Below are 12,120 nucleotides of genomic sequence, written 5' to 3' on the forward strand. Positions count from 1 at the left end.
AAAAATTAAAAAAAAAAAAGCTGGACGTGTTCATGCTTGTAACTCCAGCGGGGTTGGGTGAGGGGCAGGGGCAGGAGGATTCCAGGGTTCTAGCCAGCCAGTCCAGCCTATGAAACCCAGGTTTACTGAGAAACCCTGTCTCAAAACATAAGGTGGAGAAAGACAGAGGAGTTTTGCTGCCAACCTTTGGCCTCCACAGGCACACGCAATGCACACACGAGAATTTCCTACTGGTTCTGTTCTTGTAGAGAACGCTACAGTAGTCCTTAACTGCTAGAAAAACCCCAAACATTGTCCATCTTACCAAGTTGTGCCAACCTCTCCTCTGACCCAGGGTTCCAGGCCAAGACATTTGCCCAAGTGAAATGAAAGTGGGCTGGAGAGATGGCTCAGTGGTTAGGAGCACTGACTGCTCTTCCAGAGGATCTGAGTTCAATTCCCAGCACCCACATGGCAGCTCACAACCGTCTGTAACTTCAGTTCCAGGGGATCGGATACCCTTACTCAGACAAACATGCAGTCAAAACACCAATGCACATAAAAATTACATCCTTTTGTGTGTGAGAGAGAGAGAGAGGGAAGGGAGGAAAGGGGAAAGAATGTAAGTCCATGTCCACTAATGGGAGAATAGATAAACACTGCACCACATTTACACAGAGGAAACCTACTGAGCAATAAAGAAGAAAGCTATGCAGCACGGATGACTCTAGTCTCAAAGCCATTGTCCAACGAAAAAGAGGCCACACATGCTTGCTGTGAAACAAGAGAGAAATACCTGAGAAAGCACAGGAAAACTTTCTAGAAAACAGACACAAGGGGTGGGCCAGTCAATTGGCTAGATGCATTGGCAAAATCCATCTAATGGTAGTACTTAATAGTTAAGGATCTATGATTTTTTAATTCTCCAATCATACTCCAAGAAGAGTCTTCAGAGATTCATGCTCCAGGGCCATAAAGAGCCACGACTCGTCAGTTCTGAGGCAATGCCACCAGTAAAGGAGGCAAAAGATATGAAGGTGAACTCTACCGACAGAAGACATTTGAAACCTTGAACCTCAAGGGTGTGATCAGGAAATAAGACAGCACCTCCTCTCTCTTGTGAGGGCCTCCAAGGCCACATTCCAACACGGCGGACAGCTTTAGGACGGGATTGTGTGCAGGAAGGAGAGATCCCATGGCGACACCAGAAGTCAGGAAGGTCTAGAGGCTGTGTTCACTCACTCAATGAAACCATCATTAAACCCTCTTCAAGGGTAGTGTCCCCAAGGCATGATTACCCAGCAGCAAACATCAGCTCTCAAAGATACCACTGTTCAGCATCGCACGTGGAGTACCAAGCCTCCAGCACAGGAGCCTGTGAGCATCTAGGAAGAATGAAGACGTACATGGCTTATGGCCAGTGGTCCCATGCCAGCATTGGTGGTTCTTATGTGTGCAAGGTGCAACTCTCACCATAACAGCTTGTAACAAGAAAAAGGGGGTGAGGAGGGGAAGAGGAGGAGGAGGATGAAAAGAAGAGAAGAGAAGAAGAGAAGAGAAGAGAAGAGAAGAGAAGAGAAGAGAAGAGAAGAGAAGAGAAGAGAAGAGAAGAGACGAGACGAGACGAGACGAGACGAGACGAGACAGTGGCTGATGATGGCAGGGAGGGAGAAAGCAAACAGAATGTTCAGCATCCCCATCAATAGCAGAGTAGTTCCCAGATGCTGTGCTCACCTGACAGGATGCAAATCAGCATCAGCAGCGAGAGCTGCAGCCACAGAGCAGAACAAACTTTTAAGCCAAGACAAGGGCGGCCACAGAAGAAAGACTGCATTCTCTGTTTCCATTTATATAAAGCTTGAAAAAAAATCCAGCAAAACCAAACAAACTCTTGTCTAGAGATACAAACATTTGGTATAAGTATAAAAGAAAAAGAGAGAGAGAGAGAGAGAAACGCATGCACACAGCTGAGGATAATAGTTACCTCTGAGAATGGAGGAAAGGCTGGAGAAAGAGGGCTTCTGAAGGGCTGCCACAAGGAATGTATTCTTCTCCCATGGCTGGTGGGTACAGGAGGGCTCACTGTTTCTCCATCCTTAGACATTAGGCATTTTTTATTTACTACTAGTTATTTAAGTGTTTAATAAAAGCAATTTTATAAACATGTCAAAAATAAGAAGCCTCCAACCAAAATTTTTTTTTTTTAAGTACTAGAAGTGAACACAGCAAAAGAGAAAACTGGACAGTTAGTGTCTTACTGATGCTTATGTGTGACTTCAGGTGTTTCAAAGTAGCAGGGTGTGGTGGTGCATGCCTGTAATCCTAGCTCCTCAGAGGTGGAAGCAGGAAGACCAGGAACTCAAGGCCAGCTTCAGCTGCATAGCAAGTTCAAGGCCAGCCTGGGCTACCTGGCAGCTTACAACTGCCAATGAACCAACCAACCAACCAACCAAATATATTTGTGTGTGTGTGTGTGTGTGTGTGTGTGTGTGTGTGTGTGTGTGCTAGTAAGCATTCTTTAAGAAAATAAGCAATGCCCCACTTTAAAATAGACTTCTCCACCTGTATATTTTCCAACCTGGCTGGCAAAATAGACATTAATCCTATCATCACCTTATGATTGTAAGCACCAACCAAGCCAGATGCACTGAAGAAAAGGGGGTCTCTCTCCAAAGGACCTCAAATAAGGGACTCTGACCCAGACTAGAAGTGGAGGCAGGTTATCACATATACATGCACACTCTTCAGTAGTTAGCAACAGGAAAGACACTTGCCCACAGTGGGAGAGGAAGGGCTGTTTCTAGAAGCTTCTTTACTGAAAGGGACACCCTCAGGATCCTTAGCCAAAGGAAGAAAGCAGAAATAATATTACATGCCATAGAGGCACCATGAGTTAGGCGGGGGTGTGAGAGCTAACCTTAGAGAGCTGGAGCAGTTCAGACAGCCGCAGAGTGGAGCTTGAAGAGATGGAGTAGATCGTGATAGGAGATGGGAGGTGCCTAGGAGGGGGTGGCATGGTAGGTAATCGACCCTGCCTGCTCTGAGGGATGACAGAAGACTGTAAGGACAGAAGAGGTGATACGGACTCCTCCCATATCATCCCTTCAATGTTGTTCCACAAGCCACAGTAGCAGGGTACAAACCACCACCATGGCTACTCCACTGGTCAAAACTGGGGCTTCTGAGAGGGAAGGCTAGAGAAAGCAGCCTCAGACAAGTGAAGGCGCTCCAGAGTTTCCCAACCCTAACCCACCCCTCCTTAAACCACCAGGCAAACCCTGGCACATGTCCCACAGAGGCTTTCCGTCGGTACAGTCTGAAGTCTCTGGCTCTGGGTTAATGCTGCAGAGGAGTTTGGCTGGACATGGGGTCAGGCAGATTCCTGTTAACCAAGAGCATGATGACACTGGAGGTGGCACCACGTGAGGGTTCATAAGGTCATTTGGCAACAAGGTAAAGAGGATGCCAGAGGCGGACCATCTTGGGTCATCAATTAGAAGCACAAATTGTTTTAGATTCCAGGGGAGTCGGCTTCTAAGTCAAACTCTCCCTGCAGAATGTTAGGTGGCGTGAGTCATCGTTACAAATTTATCAGCAGTCCGCATGTCTTCAGAGAGGACACAGGCACAACCTTGGAGGGGTTGGCAAGAACTGAGAGTGTGTGAGGTGAGTGTTGGCAGGTTGTCCTGGAGGAGGATGGAGATACTTGAAGAGAGGTCTTTGGCTGGAGTAGGAGGAGGAGGAGGAAGGAGGAGGAAGAAGAGGAGGAGAAAGCTGCTGCTGGCGTGGACATGCCTGGGCAAGTCCAATTCATGAACCCAGGTCCCTGGTTCAGACTGAGCCACCTCACCTCCCTGTGTGGAATGCCCCATGGAATTCCTCAAACTGGATGGCTGGGACAGGAACTGGTTCTTACTGCTTTGGGGGCTGGGAAGTTGAAGGTGCTATAACATTGGTTTTAGGGAGCCTCTCTCCCTTGTAGGTAGTAGCATCTTCTCGCTGAGTGCTTATGCACCTACACAGAGCACTCTTCAATGTCCTATCAGATGGGGTCCATACTTGTTACCCCATGTAACCTCATTACCCTCTTAAAAGCCCTACCTCCAAACACAGCCAGCCACATGGGGGTTCGGGATTCAACATGAGGCACAACTCAGTCTATAACACTCCTAAGGACTCATTCCAGGAATTCTGACTCTTCTAGGCTTGGGAAACACCCATTAGCCCAGGCACAAGAGGACAGAATTTGACACCATCCCGTTCATTCACCACGTTGTCCTGCTATAACTTGGTAGCTCTGAGGCCATAAAGTCTCTCGCCTACAAACTGACAATGACTCCAAAAGAGGTACTCAGAACTCTTCGGAAAGTTCTGGAAGGAAAAGCATCATCAGGGAGACCAGGCAGTGTCTCCTGAGGGAATCTGAGTCTAGCTATGCCTATGCAGAGAAAAGCGGCCCAGACCCCTGTACGTCAGTGGTATCAGGTTACATAAGCAATTCACCATGCCTGACTGCCAGCGCTATGGGACTGAAATCATCTCAGGGCGTGTCTATAGGAAGTTTCTAATTGAGGTAGGAAGACAACGTTCCATGGGTAGAGTCCTGGATTGCCCAGGAGGACGTAAACAGACTGCCAGCACACATCTCTCTCCTTTCTGGCTATGGGCACATCATGCCCCACACTCCTGCCTAGACCCTGTCCAATAAAGCTTTCCTCTGTAAGCCACTTGGCAGGTATTTTTGTCACAAAGTTGAAAACAGTAACGAATACGGTCCCCAGATCTGAGCTAACACTGAAAACAAAGGGAGCCGAGGACCCCAAACAGGATGCCAGCCTTCCCACCTCCCCAGCCAGCAGCAACACCAACCTTGAAAAGGGACCAGGAGGCTATAGAGTCCACTTCAAACATATCACAAGGCCGGAAAAGAAGGATTCCACAGGCTTTACAAAAAGCAATGTGGAATAATAGAGCTGTTTCCTATTTAGACTCCCATGAGGTGACATTCCTCAGTAAGCCACGCGACTTGGGATCAAAGTATCTGCTCCTTTGGAGAAGGCCGTGGACTCCTAGGGAGGGGTGCTTAGGGGTGTGTGTGATATTGTCCCTCCACACTCAGCACCACAGCAGCAGCAAGCACAGCAAAACATGGAGAGTGGAGGGCGGAGCTGCATGTCTTGGTCGCCTTGGGTCTTCCTGTGTTATTTCTCAGCGGTGTAACAAGTGACTCTCAGAATCACAATTTCATTTCATACCAGGGACCCAACCACACCAGTCTTCCCCTTTCATCCAGAGCCCCGCTGGGGCCTCTGAGAACAGTCTACTTCTGGGGACACCGTGGTGGGCCTCTCCTCACTCCTTCTCTCCTGGTGCATGGACTCTGAGAAAGAAAAAAAGAGACCCCACAGCCCCCCAAAAAGGGACCACCCTATACCCCAAAAGTGCTCCACCTTAGGGTCAACAGGAAGTGCTATAGAGCTCTGGTTAAGCCCTCCAAGACATACCTCCCTCCCAGCAAGCAGGCTGTTTTGACAGGAGGAAGGAGAGGGTGGCAATCCCAGGAGCCGGCAACCCTGACCCGGACAGGATGACTAAGAGGCCAAAGCCCGGACAGGCTGCTGGCTGACCCACTGACCTGAAGGGCTTTCCTAGCCAGCTTCTTCCCAATGCTGCCCATAGTGAGTTAGAGGAGAGAGGTGGAACATCAGAGCCCCCAATCCTATAGGCACCCCAGGTGGCAGGGGCCAGAGACCCAGTACTTATGCCTCCTGCAGATAGGGAAACTGGGGTCAGAAAACAGAAGGGACATTGGGGGTCAGGTCTGGGAAGAGGAGTGTGGCACATTCAGGATCCACTAAGTGTTCAGGGAAGGAGGGACATGCCTGAGGTGAACAGAGGAGAGCCCAGCTAGGGGGTGCTGCAATTAGCTATCTGGAGAGGGAGGAGATAGCAAGAACTCAGTGTGGGTCAAGGGAAAGGACAGCAGGGAATATCTTGCCCTTGTGGGCCTGAGTCTCCATAGCCATTGGGATGGGACTGCCAGTGTTGAATGAACTATTTGGTCAGCTGAATGGATAGGTCAGATATGACCAGAAAATCCTGACAGAAGTATCTGAGGTCCTGTAGGAATGTCTACCAGGAAGAGGGAATTTGGGGGCTCTGAGAAGATTCACATAGGATAGGAGGGACAAGCCAATTTCATTGGGGACTACAAGTAGGGGCAAAATCCTTTCTACACTGAACTTTAAGGTCAGTGAGAACTGTGTGTGCCAGTGCAAGCTCTTGTCACTCACTAGCCGCATTACACTGGCCAAGTCATTTAATGGAACCGGCTCAGTTTTTCATTTATCACATCAAATAAGGCCGCTTACAAGGTCTTATTTAAGGACCAAGATACTATATACAAAGTATCCAAAATATTCTTTGTGTTACTATTTACTAGTGTTTCATCCACCAAGATACTATATACAAAGTATCTAATACATTGTTTGTGTTGATATTTACTGGTGTTTCATCACCCTATGCCAAGTTTTTACAAGGTATAACCTGTGTGAGGCAGGCCCTCTGCAGTCTGCAAGCTGCCACTGTCAAGTGTGAGATCAGAGGTTCGGAGATCTAACTAAAGTTGTTCAAGGTCACACAACAAGCAGAAGGTCTGAGCAGAGACTTGAACCAAGAACTTTCTGATCCAGATTACAGTCTTCCTGTCAGGAGATTATATCTCCCCCTACCTTCATGGCATTGCAGGGCTGCCTACCACTTCCAGGAAGTGGTGAGGCAACTCAGGGAGTAGGAGACAGGTCTGAACCCACAGAACGTGAGCCCCAAATCACCCGGGCATGGTTCAGATAATTTTGTCTTCAGTGTACCTGATGACATTTTGTATTTTTTCTCCCCCCCCCCCTTTCATCTTCAGTCAATGAGACTGTACTTTCAATTCCAGTGAGTCACCGGAAAATGCAAATTAAAAAAATTAAAAGGAACATTGCTCCTACGTAATCGTCGGCTCCAGTGAATCACTCAAGACAGGTATAATGGGCATAATTGTAGTTCTTCCAAAGACAGACCCCACATGGGCCCTATAGTTGATGTCAGACTCCAACAGCTTCCCCTACAGAGCTGGGCACCCAATCCAGGCTGTAGACTCAAGCCTGAGCCAGGGTTATGGGCTTGGTTATCTCGATGGCTCCAATTCTGAAGACCCAGTAATACCACTCCCATCCCACTCACTGAGGGCTCCACCCTCTATTAGAACGATTTATTCACCTTGCTTCTCACAGGTGCCAGATCTTTATTCTTTCTGTCATTGTAAAGCTACCCAACAACAGCAAAAAAGAAAGAAAGAAAAGAAAAAGGGGGGCATTTCATTTGTCATATTGCTGGTAGGTTTTTATGTGTATAGAATACTTGGACACTGATAAGCCAGGTTCTGCTTCTATTTCCCCTCTGCATACTCTGCATAATGGGACAATAACAGCCTGTAGTAGCTTGAATAAGAATAGCTCCCATAAGCCAATATGTTCAAACACTTCAGCATATTGTCCCCAGGTGGTAGAACTGTTGGGGAAGGATTAGGAGGCGTGGTCTTGTTGGAGGAGGCGGGTCACTGGAGGCAGGTCTGAGGATTCAAGAGGCTCACAGTGTTCCCAGTGTGCTTTCTGTCTCCTGATTGAAGCTTAAGATACACGTGCTCACCTCCTCTGCTGCCTCGTCTTTACTGAGCCATTACAGACTCTAAACCTCTGGGACTGTAAGCTCAATTAAACTCCTTTTAAGTTACCTTGCTAATGGTATTTTATCACAATAGAAAAGTAACTATTCCACAGCCCTTCCTTCCAGGGGCTTTGTGACCATTCAGTGAGGCAGGTGATGGAGGCTCTTAGCACAGTGCTGTGGCCCAGTAAATGTCAGCTGCCAAAACCACTTTCTCCATTAGCTTGAGAGATGGGAATGTCACTGGTTCTCATGAAAGATGGAAACCTCTCGTGGCCTTCAGGCTCCACATTCTGGCAGCCTCTATCAGCCTTCTCAAGAGGCTCGGTGGTTAGAATATTACAGCTGGGAGATTATCAGCCCAACTCCACCCCAGAACAGAAAGAAATGAGAAGAGCCCCCACAGAGCCCACCTGTGAGTGATAGAATCAGAGTAGAAACTCCGGCTTCCTAAATCCAGGCCATGTCTCAGTGCCCTCCAGCACAGCTGCCCGGAGTCCCAAAGTAAAAATCAGAAGTAAAAGTTTAACCCATCTCTTCACACCAGGGGAGATGGGAAAGAAACATTTTGTTGGGTTGTTTCCAAACACTCTAACTCAAAGCCAAGCTCCCTGCTTCTGGTCAGTGGAAGCCTCTCTCCTGCAGATAAATGCCAAATCCAAAATGAAAACACCTCAAAGGTTTCTAAGAGGCTCTGTCTCCAGAGAGACGGCCCTAGAGTTGCCTATGAAGTCATCAGGAAGCAACATCTCCCTTTCTAGCCTGCACTTCCCGGCCAGTTTGTGGGCTATACCCTAGACCCACAAGCTTGTTTCCTCTCCTAGCCTGAGGGGTATCCAACTCTGCACCTGGGAGTTCACATACCGATAGTGTCATCCTCCCCAGAAGCAGTTCAGCAAATGTCTGTCCCCACCACCACCTGGGCTACAGGGATGAAGGCATCACCCTATGCTACCTGAGCCTGTGGGCCAGTTGAGTGGATAGCCAGAAGGTGACCTGAGATGGGGACTTCCAGGAGCTGGGAAGCATATGAAGAGATTTGGGGATGTCTACACAAGGCTGCAGGCAGTCTACACTCGGCCTTGGATGGAGAACTGAATTCACTATCTAGCCCAAAAGTACAAATTGTACTAGGCAAAGTAAGGCTCTAGCAACATAAAGAGCTCTGAGTCTAGGAGGTCCTGGGCCAATCTGCCTCTCTCCTAGAACCCAGCACCCCTCTTCCCATAACATAGGAGTCTGCTACTTAACTACAAAAAGCAATCATGAACATGATCAAGGGCTTCAGTGCACACATGTAAGCTGCCCAATGATACACAGATGTGCTCAGCTGGTACCTACTCTTCCAAGTTGGTACTAGGGGTCCAGATGTGGTCAGAGTTTCTTAAGTAGCATCCTTAGTAGGTCACATCTACCATCAACATCCCAAGACAACGACTGCATCAGTTCCTTTCCTTGTTGCTGAGGAGGAGTGCCTGGCAGAAGCAACTTAAGGGAGAAGGGTTGACCTCAGCTCATGGGTGAGGAACGCCATCCACAGGCAGGAAGAGGCATTCAAGAGAGGCTGTCTGTGGCAGTGAGAGCCTGCAATTACCTCCTCACTTCTATGGGGATCAAGAAGCAGTGAGGTTGAGGCCAGAATCAGGAAAAAAAAAATGTCACCTTCAAGACCCACCCTGACAACCTACTTTTGCCACAACTATACCACTAGCAAGAACCAAGTGTTCAAACTCATGGCCTGGAGGCAGGGGTGGGGATGGGAGGTGTATTTCACATTTAAACTATAACCACCTCGTGCTAGCTGCATTGCAGAGGAGGGAGAAAGGCTATGTGAGCCACATCCACCCCTATTTATCTGTGGGTGCTGAGGATCAAACCGACTGCCTTGCCCACACTAGGTGAGTGCTCTAAGACTGAGTTACACCCCAAGCCTTACAGCCCCTCTTAAAAGCCTCTGCCCATTCTAATGACTTCTGGTGGCACCCTAACTTGCTAGAACCGTGTCCGCTGGTACTGGTGGCTGCAGGGGTTATCTGCCTGCTTCTGCAGTAGAGTGCTACCTCCTCACCATGAGAATAAGCACCCTAACTTGCTAGAACCGTGCCTGCTGGCTGCAGGGGGTTACCTGCCTGCTTCTGCAGTAGACCCCTACCTCCTCACCGTGAGAATAAGTTGGCTGAGAAATTATATTAAAGTATACTTGGAGCCCAGATTTGGAGTTTCCAGTCAGCTCTGGTATTCTTACCATCCTACATTGCAGAAAAAAGAAACAGGCTGTGAGTGGCTTCTGGAGAGACCATCTACTGAATCCAAACCATTCCCATGTTTGTGGCTGCTTCAGGAGCAGTGAACTGCCCAGAATCCCACACTGTGGACACAACTAACACAAAATAACACCAATCCAGAATCCTCCACCGCAGCTACACACAGGAGCAAGATCAATTGATGTTGGTCCCTCTGACTCCTGGACAGGAGGGACATGGAGCTGTGATGGGCAGGGCTTGCTACTCCTGACAGGAGGGTGGTCAATGGTGGATACTAGAGAGATGCTTAGTTTCTTAGGGGCAACTGACCCTGGACAAAGGGTATACAAGGTGAATCTCAACCTCACCCAAGGCTTATCCTGCTCGTCCCACAACCCCGCACGTAGCCAGGCAGCAACAGCCAAAGCTTTTCTGATGCCAGAATCAGGGGTTCCTTCCACTTTCCCAGGATGCCTCCAGCTGTCTTCTCAGCCAATGATTCTGCCCTGGGGCCCGGCTCCAAGAAGCCAACTTTCCAGACTTTCAGTGATTCCACAGCAGCTGCTGACCAGTGATCTGCCAGGAGAGTAGGCAGTGGGGGCTCGGGACAGCTCAGAGAACCCTCAGATAGGGCTGTGTGGCATAACTAAAAAGCAATCCAAGGGAAGCTGTAGGCCTGGGAACAGCAATACTCTCACACTTGTCCTAAGACTGATCCCAAGAAGTTCTGACCAGCACCCATCTGGGAAGTGGAGCCAGCAAGTGCATTCTGTCTTACCCCACCCCTGTGTGTCCAAAGCACTGGCTCAGTGGTGGCTAATATTGGACAGGATCTATAACCACCTAGAACAAACCTTTGGGCATGTCTGTGAGGCAGTTTCGAGACTGGGTTGAGATGGGAAGGCCCTACCCTCATTCCCAGAGCCATCCCACAGGCTAGGAGACCCAGACTGAAGGAAAAAGAGCAAGCTGAATATTTCTCCCTCTCCCTGCCCCCTCTCTGCTTCCTGACTGCAGATGCTGCAGATGCCGGTGTGAACAGCTACCGCAGGCTCCTGAGGCCATTCCATCTCTGCCGTGGCGGGCTATACCTTCTGAAGATGAGCCGAAAGGAAAGCCTTCCTAAGTTACACTTATCAGATTTCTTAAGTGATTGATTTTTATTTTATGTGCATTGGTGTTTTGCAGACATGTATATCTGTGTGAGGGTATTGGATCCCCTGGGAGTAACGTTATGGACTGTTATGAACTGCCATGTGGGTGCTGGGACTCGAACTTGAGTTTCTCAAAGAACAGCCAGTGCTCTTCACTACTAAGCCATCTCCCCAGCCCACTTTTATTGGATATTTTGTCGTAGCAATGAAAATAGTAGTTTTACCCAGTGTCTCCTGGACTCAGAGCACAAGGTATGCACGGAGCTGTTGGGGTCTGGTGACGGGAGTCCCAGTCCCCACACAGAAATAAAGCTGATGTCAGATTCTTACCTAACATCTCTGATTGGATGTTTAGATGTCAATCAGAGCCCCTACACACACACCCCCCCAAGACACAGAAAGTTTTGTCAGGAGATCCAGTCTGCTTCTGCTGCAGCTAACTGGTTAGAGACTGGCACATCTCCCAAGTCAGTGAATCCATGGTCTCTGGCCAGAAGCATCACACACACACACACACACACACACACACACACACACACTCGGGGAGATGCCCACAGGAGCCAATCTGATTCTGTCCCTGAAAACTGGAACTAATACTTCCACAAAGGCTAGGTGAAAAGCAAAGAAAAACCTGTTATGCCAGGCCACACTCGGCCACAGATGAGCACTGAGCAAAAAGACGCTTTGATACAAACAGAGAGGCATAGCATGTAACAGTGGGAGCTGGTACTGTTAGAATCAAGCACATTTACTAAACCCAGATTGCTGGGCCCCGTGCCTGGAAAGTACAGTTTAGAAGAGTGGCCAAGATCTGGCTTAAGCTCCCACGCCAAGAGTCAGCTGCAGTGACTCAGTGGCCAGGCCTTGTCCCCAGTGGAGAGAGAAGAAAGAAGATGGTGACAGGAAAGACACAGCAGAGATGCCAAGATGACCACTGGCCTCACTGAGAAACCCTGAGAGCCACCTCAGTTATCAAGTGCCCTTAGGTCCTTCCACCTCTGAGCCTGCATGTGATCCTGGCCTCATTAGGG

The sequence above is a fragment of the Mus caroli genome, chromosome 11, assembly GCF_900094665.2.
Source record: "Mus caroli chromosome 11, CAROLI_EIJ_v1.1, whole genome shotgun sequence".
NCBI classification, from domain to species: Eukaryota; Metazoa; Chordata; class Mammalia; order Rodentia; family Muridae; genus Mus; species Mus caroli.